Here is a 21,524-nt window from a genome sequence, read left to right as displayed (position 1 = left end):
CTGAAGTTAAAGTTGAGGGCATTGATTGGGAAGAAATGGGATTCTGAAAATTGGGATGGGAGCATATGGGCAGATAATAAGGAAGCAGGGAGCACTGAGCCCCTAAAATCTGTTGAATCATTCCTGCCAACACAATCAGCCCTCTCACTTCAATCTAATGAGATTAACCCAGCTGTATCTGAAGAGCCTCTGTCTGAGTCACTGCCTGGGGCATCGCCTGAGGCAGATGCCTTACAAGACAATGCTGAATGTTCTCAAAATATATCCCCACTACCCGTTTTAGCTTCTAGACCTATAACTAGACTTAAGTTACAGTGAACCCCAAAAGGTATAGTACAAAGTATGACCCAGGAGGAGGTACACAACACTCCAAAAGAACTGCTTGACTTTCCCGAGGAATATGTGTGAGAATAACTATTAAGTGTGTGGGTTAACGGTGCAAGGAACATAAAATTGGAGCAGTCTGAGTTTATTGATATGGGCCCAAGATACACAGATTTTTCACTCAGTGTTTCAGCTCAAGAGGTTAGGAAAAGGTCTAATAGCTTATTTGGTTGGTACCTATCTTGGCCAATACCTGACATCCTGTACTCTTCACCATCTGGCGTTCCTTATTCAGCACCAGGAGTATCGCAAAGCACTCCTGTCAACACTCCTGTCACAAAACACTCCTACTCCTTCTCCCTAAAGTCCTTCAAATATTTGAAGTTGGAAGTCATCTCACTATATGCTGTTCTTATTTTTGTTTCTCCTCTCTTCAAATTCTGTTTCTTCAACCTTCTCCAGTGCCTGACCCCTCACCATTCCAGCCCCATCTTCAGTACGATCTGTAGTCAGTCGACATCCCTCCAAGGATACAACAATTCTTCAGCTGCAGGCTCATCCAATTATATGGACATTTTACTTAAAGTGTGAAACAAATGTTTAACTGTTTAGGGTAATCCAATTTCCTAATTTAATATGTTTTGATGTATTAGCTGTATATAAAAAAAAAAAAAAAAGACCAAACACGTTGCCATTGAGTCAATTCTGACTCACAGTGACCCTATAGGACAGAGTAGAACTGCCCCATTGAGTTTCCAAGGAGTGGCTGGTGGATTTGAACTACAGTCCTTTAGGTTAGCAGCAGTAGCTTCTTAACCACTATGCTACCAGGGTTGCCATTAGTTGTATATGGAGTACAAATTATTTTAGAGATATTTTAATGGTGAAAACATGAATATATTGATCTTTTGACAAGGTCAAGTAGTGCATTTCTTTCCTCGATTAACCCTGATTTAGTAAACTGGGCAAAGGAAACTGTGCATTTATTACTGCACTCATTTATCCATCAACTCTTACCTCCTTTAATACGACCAGATATAAAACGAGCTTTCCTACACCCAGCGTAGTCCACTCCAATCCATTTGGCACGCTGCATCCTGAGTGACTCTTCCACAGCCTTCATCTGCACATAACTGTAGCCTAAATCCACTTAGTGTCCTTATATTCCTTTAAGAAAATGTCTTCATACCTTTAGGATCTGTACCCTGCTTCTCTCCATGCTCTTCATCAGGAAAAAAAAAAAACTGTCGCGGTCGTGGCGATTCTGACTCATAGCGACCCTTTAGGACAGAGTAGAACTGCCCCATAGAGTTTCCAAGGAGCGCCTGGTGGATCGGAACTGCTGACCTTTTGGTTAGCAGCTCTAGCTCTTTACCGCTATGCCACCAGGGTTTCCTCACCAGAATGCCTGTAAAAAAAAAAAAAAAAAAAAAAAAAAACCCGTTGCCATGGAGTTGATTGCAACTCATAGAGACCCTATATGACAGTAGAACTGCCTCACAGGGTTTCCAAGGAATGACTGACCTTTTGGTTAGCAGCCTATTAGCCAGTTTGTCACTAGGGCTCCTTCATCAGAGTATCAGTTGACAACTCTCAAATCCATTAACAACGAACCATTTCTCATGTCAGGAACTCTCTCACTTTCAGGTACAGGCTTTCGTCTTGAGCCAGAGAGACAGCAACGGGTTTTCTTTCTTTTACAGTATGCAGAATCGACTCCACGAAAGTGGGTTTGGTTTTGGTTTGGTCACTACCCCCACCTTAAAATTCACTGGAATGATGTGTCAACAACAAGCAACTCAGAACTCCATTATCTGATTGCTATGTAGGTTTAGTAAACAATTAACAAGTTGTGCAGCACAAACCAGAATAAATCAGTTTTCTGATTAAGATTTCCAAGGTGCCTATATGCAATTTTATCAGGAACTTTGAATGAAGAAGTTTTGAGTGGTTGACGATTAAGTCAGAATAGGTAAACCTTATAAGAGCGCAGTATGTGCTCAAACATCATCAAAGTTTATTTAGGAACCTTGCCAAGACAATCTCAAGATTAGTGAAGAAACAAGATGTGTTCATTAATCTTCTGTTGTTTTCTGAAATAATAAGTTTCAAGTGTTTCATTGATCCTGATCACTTATATACAGTTATGTGAAACAAGACAAGCTACTTCTAAAGACTAGTTAATAGTTTAAGCTTAGCAACCAATGATAATGATCAGTGGCTAAGAACTATGGCTGCTAACCAAAAGGTTTGCAATTCAAATCCATCATCTGATCCTTGGAAACTCTAAGGGACAGTTTTACTCAGCATGAAAAAAAAAAAAAAAATTTTTTTTTTTTTTATAGAGCTGGGGGAACCCTGGTGGTGTAGCAGTTAAGTGCTACGGCTGCAAACCAAAGGGTCAGCAGTTTGAATCTGCCAGGTGCTCCTTGGAAACTCTATGCAGCAGTTCAATTCTGTCCTACAGGGCACTGGGTTTGGTTTTTTTTGGTTATAGGGTTGTTATTAGCTGGAATTGACTCAAAGGCAATGGGTTTTCTTTTTTTAAATAAGCTTTAAAGATTATTTATTACAGTATGTAGGTTATTAACATTTAATATGACAACCTTTATAGTGTTCAGAGTAAGAAAACTCTGTCTTCATAAGGCAAAACTTGTAATTTTATTTTCCAGATTTGTGGAACTCAGAAAAGCAATATACTTACTATTATAGTTTTATTATAGCAAAAAGGACAGGTAAGGCGAGGTCAGTAAATACAGTATTCATTTTTTATTTTCATTTCTTACACCTTTTTATTTATTTATTTTTTTCCTTTCCACACTGGCTAAGTGCTCCATCACAGTTGTGAAGTGGTCAAGTAGGCATAGGGTCTGATTCCTGGTGGTTCCTGATTCATAAGAGGGAAAAGGTCAGTATTTTATCAAGTATAATGCTTGTTGTAGGTTTTCTTTCTTTTTTTGAGCTATTCTTTTTTCTTTTTAAGTCACCAAGTTGGTGGTAATTTGTTACAGTAGCCATTGGGTTGCTACAGTAGCCAGCATGTTGGTAGTTGCCATTGAGTCAAGTCCAACTCATAGTGGCCGCGTGTGTGCAGAGTAGACTACTCCATAGGGCTTTCAAGGCTGTGACCTTTTGGAAGCCGATTGCCAGGCCTGTCTTCCAAGATACCTCTGGGTAGGTTCCAACCACTAACCTTTCAGCTAGTAGTCTAGTGCTTAACCATTCGCACCTCCCAGGGATCTCTACGTTGTTGTGTCCTGTTTGTTGTATTTTTTAATCATAAATTGATGGTGAATTTTTTTCAAACACCTTATCTCTGTTTTAGTGATTATGATCGTCTTCCTTTAAGTTATTAATGTGATGAAATAGATTAGTTCATTTTCTAATGATAACTTTTCCGAGCATCATGGTATATATGTATATATATGTGTGAGTGTATATGTATATATACATGTATATGGTTATATATATACACATATACATACACACACACATATATATGTATATATGTATATATATGTGTGAGTGTATATGTATATATACATGTATATGGTTATATATATACACATATACATACACACACACATATAAACTAGTTGCTGTCAACTCAATTCTGACTTATAGTGACCCTATAGGACAGAATAGACTTGTCCCGTAGGATTCCCAAGGCTGTAAATCTGTATGCAAGCAGGCTGCCACATTTTTCTTTGGCTGAGCAGCTGGTAGGTTCAAAGCACTGACCTTTTGATTAGCAGCTGAGCGTTTAACCATTGTGCCACCAGGGCTCCATATGTATATATACATATATATATATAAAAATACCCACTGCCGTCAAGTCAATTCCGACTCATAGCGACCCTATAGGACAGAGTAGAGCTGTCCCGTACAGTTTCCAAAAAGTGCCTGGTGAATTCAAACTGCCAACCTTTTGGTTAGCAGCCAGAGTGCTTAACCACTATGCCACCAGGGCTTCCTACATGTATATATATATGTGTGTGTGTATATACTGCTAACGAAAAGGTTAGCAGTTCAAATCCACCAGCTGGTCCTTGGAAACCCTATGGGGCAGCTCTACTCTGTCCTCAGGGTCTATATGAGTCAGAATTGACTCAACGGCAATGGGTGTATATATATATATTATATATATACATATATATATATAATTTTTTATTCCATTTGGTAAAATATTTAAAAAATTTTTTGCATCTATATTCATCAATGAGACATGACTGTAGCTTCTGTTTTTCCTATTACTTTTTTTAGACATTTTGTTCCAATCTAATCTTACAAGGTAAGTTGGAGAAGTATACCATATTTTAATTTTCTTAGAGTTAGTTTGCAATTAGAGTAATTTCTTTCAGTGAATCATTTGGTCCTTCTTTGCAAGAAGATTTTCGGATTCTGATTTAATTTATTTATTATGTGTAGGACTTTTTAGTTTTTTTCAAGAGCATTATTGGTGATAATTTTTCTTGGGATTCGTTCATTTTTTCTGATTAAAAAAAAAATCTTGCCACGTATCTGTTCATGATATTCATTTATTATCCAATTATATCTACAAATACAGTGGTAATGACTTCTGTTTTATTCCCCATGTTGCTTATTTGTGTCTTCTCTCTTTTCTACCTCCTATTTACCCTAGTTTTGTCAATTTTAGTAGTGTTTATAAAGAATCAACTACTTAATCTTTTCTTCTGTATAATTATTTCTACTTTTTATATTTGATTTCTGCTCCTATTCACTTTTGTTGTTGTTGCTCTTTTTATAATTTTTTGAGGTAGAGACTTAGCTTGTTAATGATCACCACTAATTTTCTAATATTTGTGTTTAAAGCTGTGTGTTGTCCTCTGAGGACTGGTTTAGCTGCAAATGTCACTTTGATGACTAAGGTGTGCCTGACCCAAGCCATGGTCTTTTAAATTGCCTCATATACATGGGAAAGCTGAACAGCGAAAAAGAAAGAAGAAAAATGAATGCATTTGAATAGTGGTGTTGGAGAAGAACATTGAAGACGCCATGGACTGCCAAAAGAACAAACAAATCAGCCTTAGACGAAATACAACCAGAACGCACCTTGGAAGTGAGAATGGTGGGACTTTGGTTCACTTATTTTGTACAAGTCATCAAGAAAGACCAATCACTGGAAAAGGTCATCATGGTTGGTAAGGTAAAACTCAAAAAAAGGGTAAAGAGTCAGTGAAAACAAGAAAAACCCTCAATGAGATGGACCGACACAACAGCCAGAACAATGGACTTTAACACGCAGGAAGATGGTACAGGACCAGGCAATGTTTCCTTCTGTTGTATGTAAGGTCGCCACCAGTCAGAGCTAACTCCACAGCAACTAACAGTAACAAATGCACTATATGGAAGTTTTCCCTTTTTATTCAGTTTAGAATGTTTTCTAATTTTCATTTTCATCTCTGATTTGATACAAGGTTTAATAAAAAAGCATCTCTAAAATTTCAAATACATGGAATTTCCTTCTTACTTTTTGTAATTGAATTCTAGATGTTACTTGATTCTTTGAAATGTTATTTGTAGGTCCCTCTGCAGCCCTGGGGTGTAGTGGGTAAGAGCTCAGGCTGCTAACCAAAAGGTGGCCAATTCAAATCCGCCAGGAGCTCCTTGGAAACTCTGGGGGTCAGTTCTACTCTGCTGTGGGGTTTCTGTTGGTCGCAATCGACTGGATGGCGAAGAGTTTTTTTTTTTTTTTTCTTTCTTTCTTTCTGCAGCCCCAGAATGAAAATACTCTCCTTTGTAGTGGGCTCTGGGAAGTCGCAGTTTAGAGCGACTCTTTAACATTTTATGTTCCGGAAATGCTCTCTGGCCGCTTCTGCTCCTGGCTGTCAGAACCATCACGTGGCCGAGCTGTGCACAGTAGGCTGGAGGCGTGAAAGCCCTGTGCAAATAAAAGTGCGTCACTAGCTGCATTGGCCGGGAATCGAACCCGAGTCTCCCGCGTGGGAGGCGAGAATTCTACCACTGAACCACCAATGCCTCTGTTGTTTCTTACAGCACGAAGTTGAGGGGAAAGGATCGCTATAACCACTGAAAAAAGTTCCGAAATAGGCTTCAAATAGTGTTGTCTTTGCAAGACAGCGCTAACAAACCGACAGAAACCCAAAGCTAAGACTTAAAAGGAGACTTACAACAGGCAACAGCGTAAAGTGATGGCATTCAAATTAAAATACAAAAATATCAAAGTGAGCTGTTTTGTCAGCTCAAACTACAGCTCTGAAAAAGGCTGTTTTCAACTGCATAACACACCCCCATAGAAAACATCGCAAATGCATCCATTCAGGTCCCTTGTTTATGTACCTAAATCTTCAACTGTGAACCTCAAACTGTTACCTTTCTGGATCTGTTAGGTTAGGTTACTAAAATTCTAACCTAGAGAAAAAATAAGAAACAGAATTAGAAGAAGAAAAGGGCAAGAATCAAAATAGAGATAATGAAGAAACAAATTACGGTCCACGATTTAGTTCTTTGTAACTGTTTTTGCTGAACTGTTTTTGTGCAAGAATAATGATCAATTTTGTAATCATTACAAGAATAGTATGTGTCTGCTTTTTAAAGTATTTAAATGGAAAAGTCACTATTATAAAAAAATTAACATTAATTTTGCAATCAATGGTTAATTGTTTTGGAGAATTCAGTTTCTTAAATTAATATTCATTGATGTATTAGTTATATAAGGAGTAGACTATTTTAAGTAAGTATTGATGGCTGAGATGTTAATGTATTAGTCCTTCGATGAAAGTAAAATATAGAGATACTTCTTTCACCCATTTCCCTGGGGGAAATTAAACTGAAGAACTCTCCCACATGTTGGAGTTATTATGACTGTTTGAAAAACAGGAGCTGCAGACATGTACTCATGCTTTTCATGCTGAGAAGCCAAGCTAGGTCAAGGCCTAGTCATAAACCTGAGCTCAACAGGGAAGTCGACTGTCATGTTGACCTTGCAGAGCTTTAGCTCTATCTGCCCTCTGCCAACACACGAGACACGCACCAAAATGAAAAAACCAAACCCATTGGCTTCAAGTCTATTCTGACTCATAAGGACCCTTATAGGACAGAGTAGAACTGCCCCATAGGGTTTCCAAGGAGCACCTGGTGGATTGGAACTGCTGAGTTTTTGGTTAGGAGGCTTAGCTCTTAACCACTATACCACCAGGGTTTCCAACTCTGGTTAAAAAACACCCCTTGAATTACCACCTACATCAACCGGATCTAGATTTAGTCCCAAGTCTCTTTTTCTAAACTACAACCTGCAGTTCTAACTTGCAACTCCTAATTTACAAGTCAATGCCTCATATGCATCTCCGAGTCACAAATGCTAAATAAACTTAATGCTTCAGTAAGTTCCTTATCTGCATCCCTGTCTACCTCTACACATACCACTCTCTACCTCAACCCTATAATTACTCTTAACACAGTGTCTCCCAAAGAGTAGTGCACTGTCCTGAGTGTTTAAATCCATCAATAAAATAGTACATTACTACCCATGCTAAATACATTGATTCTTACTACCCCAGATTCTGTTACCTAAACTGGGCTTTGGTATCCTCTGTGGATAAACTTTTATTCTCTTTTGGATAAAAACTCTCACAACACAACAATTTATTTCCAGTTGAATTAATGAACATTTCTTAAATTAAATGGACACTCCATAAACTAAATTTCACTTTATTACTGCACTCTTCCATACATCAATTCTTACCTTCATTAATAAAGCTAGATAAAAAGCTGGGCTTCCTATAGCCAGTCTAGTCTACTCAATTCATTTCCATACTTCATCCTGAGTGTCCCTTCCACAGCCCAAATCTGGACATTCCTGTAACCTAATGTTCTCATATTTCTTCAATAAAATGTCTTAATACTTTCTGATCTGTACCTGGCTTCTCTTCATGTTTCCCTTCCCTTCATGCTCATCATACTCCTGCCAATTCTCAAATCATACTCCTGCCAATTCTCAAATCCAGCAACAGTGAAGAATTTGGAGCTGAGTCACTTCCACACTCTTTCTTCCCTCAATAGGGAATTGTCTCTCACCACTCCCTCTTCCTTTTTCTGATTTATTCTCATTTTTCAGGCCTCAGTTCAGAAGTTATTTCCTTTGGAAAGATTTTCCTGATCCTCTCAATAGAGTTAAATGCCTACTGATGTGTCCATTTATATTGTGGCATTAATCATGCTCTATTGCAGTCATGGAAACCCTGATGGCATAGTGGTTAACTGTTACGGCTGCTAACCAAAGGGTCAGCATTTCAAATCCACCAGGTGCTCCTTGGAAACTCTATGGGGCAGTTCTACTCTGTCCTCTAGGGTCACTATGAGTCAGAATCAACTCCACCGCACTGGGCTGGGTTTTTTTGGGGGCGGGGGGGGGGTTAAAGTAATCATGCTTTACTTGTCTTCATCTTCCAAAATATTGATAATTCCCAGGAAGCCAAGGGTGTGTATGTACATAACATATTCTCAGGAACTGACACAGACACTAGCATAGCTCAGTCTATATTTGTTCATTATTATGTATTGAATTCTGTCCCCTAAAAATGTGTGTCAACTTGGGTAGACCATGATTTCCAGTATTGTGTGGTTGTCCTCCATTTTGTGATCTGATATAATTATCCTATATACTGTAAATCCTAACCTCTATCATGTTAATGAGGCAGAATTAGAGGCAGTTTTCTTAATGAGGCATGACACAATCTACAAGACTGGGATGTATCTTGAGTCAATCTCTTTTGAGACGTAAAAGAGAAAAGAGGACAGGGAGAGAGGTGGGGGACCTCATACCACCTATAAAGAAGAACCAGGAGTAAAGCACATTCTTTGGACCTGGGTTCCTGAGCTGAGAAACTCCTAGAGCCAAGGGGAGATTGATGACAAGGACGTTCTCCCAGAGCTGACACAGAAAGAAAGATTTCCCCTGGAGCTGGTGCCCTGAATTTGAACTTCTAACCTCCTAGACTGTGAGAGAATAAATTTCTGTTTGTTAAAGCTATCCACTTGTGGTATTTGTTACATCAGTACTGGATAACTAAGACATTAATGAATGAAAGAATCTTTCTGTCCTCTTGTTTCTATCACTGTCTCTCTCTCACACACACATACACACAGATAAGTACATGAGAAAAGGAATTTAGCAAGAATAGTAGTCCGCAATCAGTCCACAAAGTAGAGAAACTATAGCACAGCAATTAGGAACAGCAAGAGCAAGAATAAAATTTTGCTTGCATGTAAGGTAGTAAAGGAAACCCTGGTGGCATAGTGGTTAAGTGCCAGGCACTCCTTGGAAACTCTACAAAGCAGTTGTACTCTGTCCTATAGGGTCACTATGAGCCAGAATTGACTCCACGGCAATGGGTTTGGTAAGGTAGTAAAAGGGTCCTGAATGGATCTTCAGATTTGGAATAAGTCAAGAGGTAGATTTATAGGATATGTATGGAAAGGAAAGAAGAAGGATAGGAATAAAATTCTGACTCTGCCACCTTGAAATATCATGTATAATTAACAATGTCTTTTTTATCTCCCATTCACCACCTGTTTAAATCTGGGCTTCAAACAGGTTCAAACTGGTTCAGTCATGGCTGAGGAGGTGAAACCAGAAGAGATCCAATTTTTTTTTATTTGGCTGATCTGTAACTATAACCATAAAAACTATAGGTCAAAGCCCTGTAATGGAAGGCTCAGAAGCGGCATACTCAGCCCCTTCAGGAACCTGATGCATGAGACTGGATTATTGCCAGGACTGAGGAGAGAAACATACATTCAAAGCCTCACGGTCAGCCTCCATGTTTGAGCCGGGCACCATGCTACTCACCAAACTAGGATGTAGAACATAAACTTAACATACTATATTATGCCAATGTATTCTTGGATTCAGTTTTCTTAAAATATTCTTAAGGATTTTTGCATCTCTATTTATCAATGATGCCTGCCTGTAGCTTCTGTTTTTCCTCTTGCCTTTTTCAGTGTTTTGGTTCTGTCATGGATTGAATCGTGTACCCCAAAATGTGTGTCAACTTGGTTAGGCCATGATTCCCAGTATTGTGTTGTTGTCCTCCTTTTTGTGATTGATATAATTGTCCTATCTGTTGTAAATCCTAATCTCTACCTAGGGTTAAGGGGCCCTATCTGCTGTAAATCCTAATCTCTTCCTAGGACTAATGAGGCAAGATTAGATTACATTAAAGAGGATTAGGGTCAGATGCAACACCTTTGCTCAGGTCACATCCCTGATCCAAAGTAAAGAGAGTTTCCCTGGGGTGTGGTCTGCATGACCTTTTATCTTACAAGAGAGATAAAAGGAAAGGGAAGCAAGCAGAGAGTTGGGGACCTCATACCACCAAGAAAACAGCGCTGAGAACAGAGCACGTCCTTTGAACCCAGGGTTCCTGCTCAAAGAAGCTCCTAGTCCAGGAGAAGATTGATGACAAGGACCTTCCTCTGGAGCTGACAGAGAGAGAAAGACTTCCTCTGGAGCTGATGCATGAATTTGGACATCTAGCCTACTAGGCTGTGAGAAAATAAATTTCTCTTTGTTAAAGCATTTCACTTATGGTATTTCTGTTACAGCAGCACTACGTGACTAAGACAGGTTCCAGTCTAATCACATAAAATATTTTGGAGAAGATTTTAATTTTTTTTACAGTTTGTTTTCAATTGAAGTCATTTCTTCTAGCAAACCATTTGGTCTTTGCATACTCTTTGCAAGAAATTTTTAAATTCTGATCTAACTTATTTATTTATTTAATACCTGTAGGACTTTCTTTTAATTTTTTTTTTCATAATCATTACTGGTAATTATATTTTCTAGAAATTTGTTCATTTCCTCTATTTTTTTAAATTTATTGGCACATATCTGTTCACTTATTATCAGATTATATCTACTAGTTCAGTGGTAATGACTTCTGTTTTATTCCTCATGTTGCTTTTTTGTGTCTTCTCTCTCTTTTCTACCTCCCACTTAACAGAATGTAGTCAGTTTTAGTAGTGTTTATAAATGACCAACTGCTTATCTTCTCTCCTCTCTATTTCTAAATGTAAATTTCTGTTTTTATATTTAAATTGTACTCCTTTCTGCTTTTGTTGTTATTATTCTGGTAATATTTTTGAGATGGAGACTTAGCTCATTAACAATCAGCACTAAAATTCTAACATTCACATTTAAAGCTGTGTGTTGTCCTCTAAGGACACGTTTAGCTGCACATTATGCAGTATGTGCAGAGTTTTCATTTTTATTTAGTTCAGAACCTTTTCTAATTTCCATTTTCAACTCTGCTTTGAAACAAGGATTCATAGAAATGTCTCTATAATTCCGAATACATGTAAATCTCTCAATTTTATGAGTGAATCTAGATGCTAATTGATTCTCTTCACATTGTATTTGTGAGTACCTTGCTGAAGGTGAAGAAGACTTAAAGCACTTGCTGATAAAGATCAAGGACTACAGCCTTCAGTATGGGCTACGTCTCAATATACAGAAAACAAAAATCCTCACGACTGGAACAATTAGTGTCTTAGTTATCTAGCACTGCTATAATACAAATACCACAAGTGGATGGCTTTAAGGAAGAGAAATTCATTCTCTCACAGTGTACAAGGCTATTAGTCCGAATTCAGGGTGCCAGCTCCAGGGGAAGGCTTTCTCTTTCTGTGGGCTCTGGGGGAAGTTCCTTGTCATTAATCTTCCCCTGCTCTAGGAGCTTCTCAGACCAGGAACCCTGGGTCCAAAGGACTACTATTCTCCTGGCTCTTGTTTCTTGGTGGTTTGAGGTCCCCGTGCCTCTCTGTCACTTCTCTCTTTAATATCTCAAAAGAAATTGGCTTAAGACACAACCTAATCTTGCAGATTGCGTCCTGCCTCATTAAAAAAAAAAAAACGAAAAAAACCCAAACCGGTTTCGGTCAGTGGATTCCGACTCATAGTGACCCTAAAGGACAGAGTAGAACTGCCTCCACAGGGTTTCCAAGGAGCACCTGGTGGATTCCAGCTGCCAACATATTTTGGGTAACAGCCTAGCTCTTAACCACTATGCCACGACGGTTTCCCCTCATTAACATAACTGCTACTAATCCCACCTCAGCAACATCATACTGATAGGATTCATAATGCTTAGAAAAATCACATCAGATGACAAAACGGTGGACAATCACACAATACTGGGAATCATGGCATAGCCAAGTTGACAGATATTTTGGTGGGACGCAACTCAATCCATGACAATAAGCAATGACCTATTCACTGGAAATACCTAAAAAAAATAATAGATCTCCCACTTACTGAGCACTGAAGGCACCTCTTAGGTAAAGAAAAAAAAACTTTTTACATTACCTAATTTTTTTTTTTTTTAATTTAAAACTCAGAACAACACAAGGATATGTGTAACCTGGGGTGCAGGAAGAAATGTTTCCCCGCAACACTCAAGGAACTACCAGGATAGAATGAGGAGGAAGCAGTGAGATGTCTGAAGCAACTGGATAAAGCCAGTAGGAGGGCATCCTGTTCCCAGAGCCTCCCTGAAACCCTAGCCCTCGGGCCTCCTTCTTCCCAGAAGAAAATGAAAAGGCCTTCTGGAGTGATAGGAAGGCTGAGTCGCCCACGTCGTGCATCAGGCAGGCCCTATGCCCTTTCTCTTGTGGGTGTCTGCCCCCCAGCCTAGAGGGCCTGCCAAGGGTCGAGTTGTCTGAGGTGGGAGCCCGGGCGCAGAGCGAGAGAGAGGCAGGACATTTCGGGCAAGAAGTAGGGCTCATCCACACACTTTACTCACGAAATGAAAGCCAGTAAGATCAGGGAGCAGGCCCCATTTACCAGTTAGGAATACCAGCGGAAGCCGAGAGAGCTGCATCTCAACAACTAGCCTTTGTGTTCCCACGCGAACACTGGCGATGGCAAGACTGAGGAGCCGCGGTCCCTTCCCTCTTCCCCTGCTCCCCACCGCAGGCTCTACCCGAACGAAACCCACCACTCAGTCCCCTGCTCGTCCCCACCCCGCCATCCCGCGCCGCCAAAGCCGAGTCCGCAGCCAGAGCCGCCTCTTCACTGCAGGTGGGAGCAAAGCGTGGAGAGGAAGCTGGAGGCAGGCGGACCAAGCCGCGACTTCTCAGAGGGCGCATGAGGCTTCGCTCAGGGCAGGGAAAGCTGCTCCGGGGGGCAGAAGCGCGGGCGGGAAAGCCGACCAGTAGTGTGTGTCCCAGGATGGAGGCGAGCTGTCTCCAAAGCAGGGGTGGAAGATGAGGCAGTTAAAAGCGGAAAAGTTGTGGAAGGGAAAATGTAAGGGAAAGGACGAGAGAGAAGAGAGAAACAGAGAAACAATGTTGGCAGTTCCGGTTTGACAATGTCAAAACTTTGCAGGTCAAGTAGGTACTCAGCAGGAATACGAGTGTATTTGACGAGAAACCTTGGTAGTGTAGTGGATAAGACCTACGACTTTTAACTGTAAATGTTGGCAGTTCGAATCCATCAGCGGCTCCTTGGAAACCCTTTGGAGCAATTCTACTCTGCCCCACGGGATCACTGTGAGACGGGATTTATATTAAAAGGCAATGGGTTTGGCTTTTTAAAGGAAAAACAGGTACGGAAGGAACTTAGAAGGCAGAATGCAAACGTGCAATAGGGTCTGTCCTGAGACGCAGAACGTTAGGAAAAAGCGTGGAGCTCCCCACTACAATAAACTATGCAGTGGAATTTCCCATATCTGGGAAAATCGCAGGGGTAAGCACATCCGCTGTGCAATGCATGAGCCTCACCCTTGGAAAACCACAAAGTTTGATCATGGTAACTTTTCTGCCAAGTAAATATGAGCAGAACAACAACTGGCACAGTGCAGCCTCATATCTCTTCGCTGTATGCTCAAGGCCTCCACCCTCCCCTCTATTCGCCCTCTGCCGCTTTTGCGTTCCAGTTTCGTTCAAGCCACAGCCCTCAACTGGAAGCCACACCCCAGCCAACCACACTGCCTGGAAGCAGAGAGTCCCACCAGTAACTCCTCTGCCACCTCATCTGTGTATTTCCCAGGCTGCCTCCACTGGCTGAAGCAACTCTTCCTCCCTGGCTGTAGCTCTCCTTCTTGGGTTACAAGGGACATAAAACACATCTGAACACCTCTTGGGAGTACTGAAAGCAAAAGAGAAAACGCCTCCCATGCCTGGAAAAGTCTATGGGGGATTAAGGATCACAACAGTGGTAGAGCCATAGGGCTTTGCTATAATACCATCATTTTGATACTAGAACTTTCCTTTTACATCTACCTTTTGCTTATAGCACAGGTAACAGTTTTCCATTATGCTTACTTCACATGCTGCCTTTCTTGGGTCACTGAACATCACCTTCCTGAACCACCTCATCTACATACTATTTAGGCCTCTATGACCTTACCCAACCTTCACCTTCCTCCTACCATAACATTTATTTCCTCCAACCCCCACTTCTAAAATCCTACTAAGCAATTTAGCCGCAAATGTAGTCCAGGATGCTTAGCTGACCCACCTAGATCTAGCGTAAGCGTACTCCATGACTTGGCTTGGCCTCTTGCTCAGCTATTCAGAACTCAGCAGAATCTTAGCCCCTGGAAAAGAAGGGGCAAAGAGTGTCATCTTGGGTGTAGCCCAACAGGGATTTGAATCTCTGCACAGCAGTGTAAATCTGGATAAGAGGCTTAGTAGCTGTCTAAAATCACTTCCACCTGTGTCAATGCGAACATGAAGCAAGACCGGGGTGTCCCAAGAAGTGGTCCACCATTGCACTTTCCCACCCTCTCCCCAACCTTCACCCTCCTGACAAGGAAGTTTGGGACTCAGTGTGGAAGCTCTTCTACTTCTGATCCTTGGAGTACCCAGACCTCCTAGGATAAAAGGAGACTTCCTGCATGCAGAGATGGAAAAATAATTCTGGCCCTGAACTGAACCAGGGTCATTCGCTCTGGAATCTTATTCTCTAGACCACCAGGGAACTACTCTATCTCCTTGTCCATAATTCAAGAAGTGAGTTGCCTCTTCTTGGCCATGCCTCACAGGTGACCTAGAGACACTTCTGCACAGAAGAACTTGTGGAGAGATGATTAAAGGAACCAGGGCAGTGGATTAGCTTGCCAGCAGGAGGTGGAACAAATGGCACCCAGGATAAGAGGGGTCGAGCACCAAGAGCCAGGTATCTCCAGCATCAAAAAAGGACATACTGATACAGGAATGGAGACAGCCTGGATGGAAAACTCAAGGAAGGCCCAGGGTTCTGAGCTGGATGTTCCCACTAAAACCTCCTGCACCTGCGGTTTTCCCATCATAGTTGGTGGCAACTCCATCCTTCCGTATACTGAGGTGAGAAATAAGAGTTTTCTTTGACTCCAGAGCTTTCCTTTGACCCCAAATCCAATGAGTCAGGAATTCATGTTTTCTAGTCACTCAATCGTGAGCATTGATTTAAGCTAATGTTTCTCAACCGCAGCACTACTGGTATTTTGCATCTGATAATTCCTTCGTTTGTGTGTGGGGAGGGGATCTCCCATGTATTGCAGATTGTTTAGGAACATTCTTTGCCTCTGCCAACTAAATGTCAATAGAAAACCCCACCTCTACCCCAGTCATGATGATCAAATGTCTCATAAATCAGAATGTATTAGCTGCACTGAAACCACCAATGTGGTAGCTGCAATATGATCTCTGGGAACCATGCAAGCTTTGCTGAAGAAAAGAGTTGATGAAAAAGGTGTGGAAAAGCCATGTGTCCCCAGGCATTCTTTTTCCAGAGTCTCTTCTTCCAAACCTCCAGAGCTGAGGTTTGCTATGGCCTTCTCCCAATGCTGCTTAACCATAAGCATTAAAAATAATCCCCTGACCTGAAGATTTGCCTGCTGGGGTGTAAAACAAACAGGAGTGAGAAAACTGATTTTCTTGTATGTATTGCTCTCCACGTGTGACTCATCCTTGTCCTTAATTTTACTAAGACCAGCAGAGCACAGGGCCTACCTCCACAGGAAGTCTTCAGCCCCTCTGCATAGCTCCCCTCCTCAAGAACTCCTCCCCCCAGCCTCCCTCTTCTCAGGGCCCCAAAGGCTTCCCTGCCAAATGGGTAGGCAAGTCAGACAGCTGAAGGGAAGAAACAGTCTTCCTAGTCTCAGGCTCACAAAACTAGGGAGGAATGGATATTTAGAAAGTACAGAAGTGTGTCAGGGAATCACTTTCTGTCCTCCCTGACTGTGCCTCTCCTTAAAAGCTCAGCTTCTGTGCCACTAAACCCTATTGCACAGGAATGCTGTGGATATCAGGAACCACCAAAGGCCCATGATCTTGATTATCTGTGTTGTGTCAGAGAATACAACTGCAGGATAGTCACACTTCAGTGGCTTTGGTCAATCCAAGCAGATCTCTCAATCAGTGTCCCATAGAAACTGCTCCTGAACATAAAGCATAGCATCAGTTTACAAGTCATCCCAAAATAGGTGGACACTACACCTATTCAAGGAGATATACATACACCTTAGGGGTCCAGGGAATCATGAAGCTAGTGGATAATAACCAACTAGTATGAGATATTTAAATGACTTTGACAAGTTGGAAAGAGACCCTGTAGAGCTAGAATGAAATTCTTAAGTGACAAGTGCAAAATATTTATAAGGTGATTAATAAGCAAAATAACTCACACACCAGAGGAGGGTAGGATTAGGAGGTAGGAATGTGAAACTTGACTTCAGGTTTAATGAAAAGCCAACATTCTTCTGCAGTGAAGGAAAGGAAGGCTGCATAACATTGGGATGCAGGAAAAAGGATATTATGAGGATAGGCAGGGCAAAAATATTATAATTTATTTACAAACTGGGTAGACTATTATACTCAGGATTTTCTTCTTATAATATTAAAATGGTTCGGGAAAAAAGCTGGAGAAGAATCAAAGAAGAATATGAAGATTATCCATAAATTTTTAGTTTTCCATAAAGAAGAAAAAGTGACTTCGTAACTTTTTTTAAGAAAATGAAAGAATTTGGGGACAATTTGGAACACTTGATATTTTCTGTGCAAGAATAAACAATGAAAAACATGCTTAAATTTTAGAAAGAGACAGGTCTTTTATATCAGCAATAGGGTACACACATACCAAGTGGTGCTGAGTGTGGTCCCCTTCGGTGTGACCTTCAGAGGAGACCAGGCAGCCTTGTGTATCAGCATGACCCAGGCAACTGGAAGACAGGGGCTCCTAAAATTTCATAGCACCTCTCAACTTCCAGTTCTGTTATTGTGACTCCAAACAGTTTCCTGGTGCTGTGGGTCCTCCCTTTGGCACTCCAGTTGAAGTCTGAGCTAGAGGAGTGACTTAGGCTCTGAGGTCTGGCATCTTGTTCCTTCTTTTGGCAGTTTGAATCTCTCAAGTATTGTGGGATGCTGACAAAGTTTATCCCAAAAGTAAGCTATGAATCACATTTGCATCCTTTATATCAGTTAAATCACTTTTTTCACTTAAAAAAAAAAACTTTCTTAGGATATAATTTACACACTGTAATATTCACCCCTTTTTAACTGTACAATTCAATAACATTTAGTAAATTTGTCAAGATGTGTAAATATCAGCATAATCCGTTAACTTTTCTTTATTATTTGTCTGGTTTTCTTCTTCCCAGGCTCTGGCTCCACTCCTTCTACCATAAGCTTCATCATGGAATTATCTCTCAGAGCTTCCTCTGAGCTGAGGGCAGAAAAAGGAGTATCTTGGAAATCAGCCAGGAGTTGCACTCCAACTAGCACAAAGCAAACAGCAATTCAGAGACCTCAAAGAGAAATTCCTCACATCTAAAGCTTTTTTACTTGGACCCACAATCAACACCCATGGAATCAGCAGTCAAGAAATCAAAAGATGCATTGCATTGGGCAAATCTCCTGCAAAAGACCTCTTTAAAGTGTTGAAAAGCAAAGACGTCACCTTGAAGACTAATATGCACCTGACCCAAGCCATGGTGTTTTCAATCACCTCATATGCATGCAAAAGCTGGATGATGAATAAAGAAGACCAAAGAAAAATTGACAACTTCAAATTGTGGCATTGGTGAAGAATATTGAATATATCATGGACTGCCAAAAGAACAAACAAATCTGTCTTGGAAGATGTACAAGCAGAATGCTCCTTAGAAGCAAGGATGGTGAGACTATGTCTCATATACTTTGGACATGTTATCAGGAGGGATCAGTCCCTGGAGAAGAACATCATACTTGGTAGAGTAGAGGGTCAGTGAAAAAGAGAGGACCCTCAAAGAGATGGATTGACACAGTGGCTGCAACGATGGGCTCAAGCATAATAATGATTGTGAGCATGGCACAGGATGGGGCAGTGTTTCATTCTCTTGTACATAGGCTCACTATGAGTCAGAAGAACCAACTCGACGGCACCTAACAACAACAACAAAGCTACTGCCTACACCCTGGCCAACCAGCTGCAGAAATACAGTAAGTCCTGCAGAGCCAAGGTCACCAAAGTGATGAATGATTGTCTGCCCATGCTCTGAGAAACTAAACACTCTCCAGAAACTAAATGTTCTTCTCTCCCCTTAATCAAAATAAATTTTATGCTCGGTATACTCCTAGAAAGTTAGAAATGGATATTTTATCCTTAATCTGCAAAGGATGAAAAAACTGAGATATAAAGAGGTAAAGCAACCTTCCCAAGTTTGCAGTGAGAGTGTAGGGAGGAATAGAGGCTAAAATCCTAGTTCAGGCACAAAACTGCCTTTTCTCACTCAGGAAACTGTTTCAGAGTCTACAAACATATATCATTGTTGACCCAAATATTTCAGGATTCAATTCAAACTTTTACTAAACAGCCATTTGCAAAAGCATTTTGTCAGCTGTACGGGGAAGAAACAGGTACTAGTTTACCATACCTGCCTCAAAGGAGCTAAACACTGTCTATTCCCAAGCTAGCCTGGGGTATCTAGAGATGAGAACATGGATAGCAAGCACAGGAGGAAGTCCAGATGCCTGCAGCTAGATTCTTTTCCCGCAGTTCAAGGAAGCCAGTTCTCATATTCTGGGTGAGGGTATTTCCAAGAAACTCAGAGAATCTCTAGTACTCTATCTCTCCCTGAATATGAACCTTGCAGACAGCAAGAAAGGCCAGGTGGACCTCCAGCATCTGGGCTATGAGACACATGACCAAAATGAGAAGGCCAGGTGGAGGAGACCAGCAGTCCCAGCAGGCTGGTATAGAGGCTGGCCCTTCCCTCCCCACAGCTGGATTTCACATTTGGAAATCCACTGGGCAACCCCACACCTATTAGTAATGGGGGAAAGGGCTGGAGATATAGTGCTAAAGGGAACAGGGGGACACGAAGGGCAGGGATATTAGAGGAAGGTTCTGGCTGTAATTGAAGTTGTTGGTTTCCAAATGTATACAGTTATTTTCCAACAAATCAATGGGGAATAAATACTGTCATAGACAAAAAGTAACAATGAAGCCTACGTATTAAAGAAGTGAAAAGATAAGCTTTGAGGAGTGGAAAAAACTAAGCTTTTTTTCCCCACATTATTCATTATAATAATCCTTATTAAAATGTAGGACAGAATTTTTGAAGCCAGAGAAGAAGAAAGATACCAAATCTTAGGGCAGAGGAAATACAGTGCAGTGATTAAGAGTACAAACCTTGAAGCTAAACTTCCTGGGCTCAAATCCAAGTTGTTTATCTTCTCTGTGCCTCAGTTTGTTCACTTATAATGGTAATAAGAGTAGTACCTACCTCTTCCTGTGGCAGGTATAATTATATGACTTAATTCTTGAAAATCTACTGGGACAGTGCCTGGCACATGGGAAACACTCTCTCCTATGAATTCTAACTTAACACCTGTTAGCATTTGAAGATAAGTCTTTCAGGTATTTTTTTTTCCCGTTGCATGTTTACACATTTTATCCATATGAACTTTTAAATTCTGGAAATACTAGGCTATTATTGAAATTATCCACCCAGGAGAACCATCAGTCCAATAGTCCTTGGGGCCTTCCCAAACTTGCAGGAAAGAGCTACTTCGTGCCCCAGGTGAGTGTTTTACTGAAGAGGTCACAAGGCTTGGTAAAGGGGCCCACAAATCAGTCAGACCTCTGGGGATGTGAATTCTGACTCTGCCAAATACCGATGAATCATCTTGAACAAGTTACCTTAACTGCCTCTGAAAATTTTCTTAAAAAATAAAAACAAAAAACCCAACCCCACTGCTTTGAATCGGTTCTAAGAGCAACCCCATGTGACAGAGTAGAGCTGCTCCATAGGGTTCACTAGACTGTAATCTTTAAGGAAGCAGATTGCCACATTTTTCTCACATGGAGCAGCTAGGAGGTTTGGAAAGGCCGACTTTTTGGTTAGCAGTTGAACTCTTAACCATTGTGCCACTACGTTTCCTTGAGTCTCTCTTTACTTGTCTATGCAATGGGAATGGCCAAATATCTTGCAGCTGGGAGACTGAAAAATAAAGTTGTGGAAAACCCAGCAGAGAGCCTGGAACTGGAGTTATTTGTGTCCTTGGGATTAGCCTTGCCTCCACCCTTGAAGACAGTGATCATCAGTGGCAGGTCCAGCTTTCCACCTAGGCAGGTGTGACTGTCTCTTTTCAGAGTATGAAAAATACAAGGCCCTCATTGAATCCGTGCTGGGGGAGGAGCTGCAGTTGGAAGAGGAGAGACCAGCTGCAAGAATTGTTTAAGGAGGGATCTGTGCAGGGCAGCTGCGGGAATTTCTGCTTGAAGCGGGCAGCCCATGCTGGTGGAATGAAGAATAAATTTGTGCAAGGAGAAGGGCAGAAATTTACAGAAAGGCAGAAAACTAGACAACCAGGGGCTCTGGGAACTGGATGGTTTTCCAGGGCCTGGAAGAATTTAGGTCTCTGGGGTTCTGCCTTAAACAATATACAAATAAAATAGAAACAGATGCCTGGGTTGGAATACTAGCAAAGTTAACTTCTAGTTTTGTGATGTTGGGCAAATTTACCTAACTTTCCTGTGTCTCAATTACCTTGGCTACCTCATCTATAAAATGCAGCTGGGAGATTGAGAAAGAAAGATGTGGAAACCCACCATAGGGCCTGGAACTGAGGTTATTTGTGTCCTTGGGATGAGTTCTGGCTCCTCCCTGAACACACTGAGCCCCTAAATTCCATTGAATCACTCAACAGAACCAGCTCTCTCACTGTCATCTGAAGAGACTACTCCGTCTTTGTCT

At 41.1% G+C, this 21,524-nt stretch overlaps 2 non-coding genes across 2 annotated transcripts; both read right to left on the bottom strand.

The window, feature by feature from the left end:
- Window positions 1–6,253: 6,253 nt before the first annotated feature.
- Window positions 6,254–6,324, bottom strand: TRNAG-CCC (transfer RNA glycine (anticodon CCC)). The gene has a single exon. It is a non-coding gene; the product is annotated as a tRNA-Gly (tRNA).
- A 7,652-nt stretch (window positions 6,325–13,976) lies between these two features.
- Window positions 13,977–14,137, bottom strand: LOC111748546 (U1 spliceosomal RNA). Its single transcript, XR_002784239.1, has one exon. It is a non-coding gene; the product is annotated as a U1 spliceosomal RNA (small nuclear RNA).
- Between the last annotated feature and the right edge of the window lie 7,387 nt (window positions 14,138–21,524).

Source organism: Loxodonta africana, chromosome 3 (genome assembly GCF_030014295.1).
Source record: "Loxodonta africana isolate mLoxAfr1 chromosome 3, mLoxAfr1.hap2, whole genome shotgun sequence".
Classification (NCBI taxonomy): Eukaryota; Metazoa; Chordata; class Mammalia; order Proboscidea; family Elephantidae; genus Loxodonta; species Loxodonta africana.
Note: the sequence above shows the minus strand (reverse complement) of the source record. Positions and strands in the feature narration are given on the sequence as shown.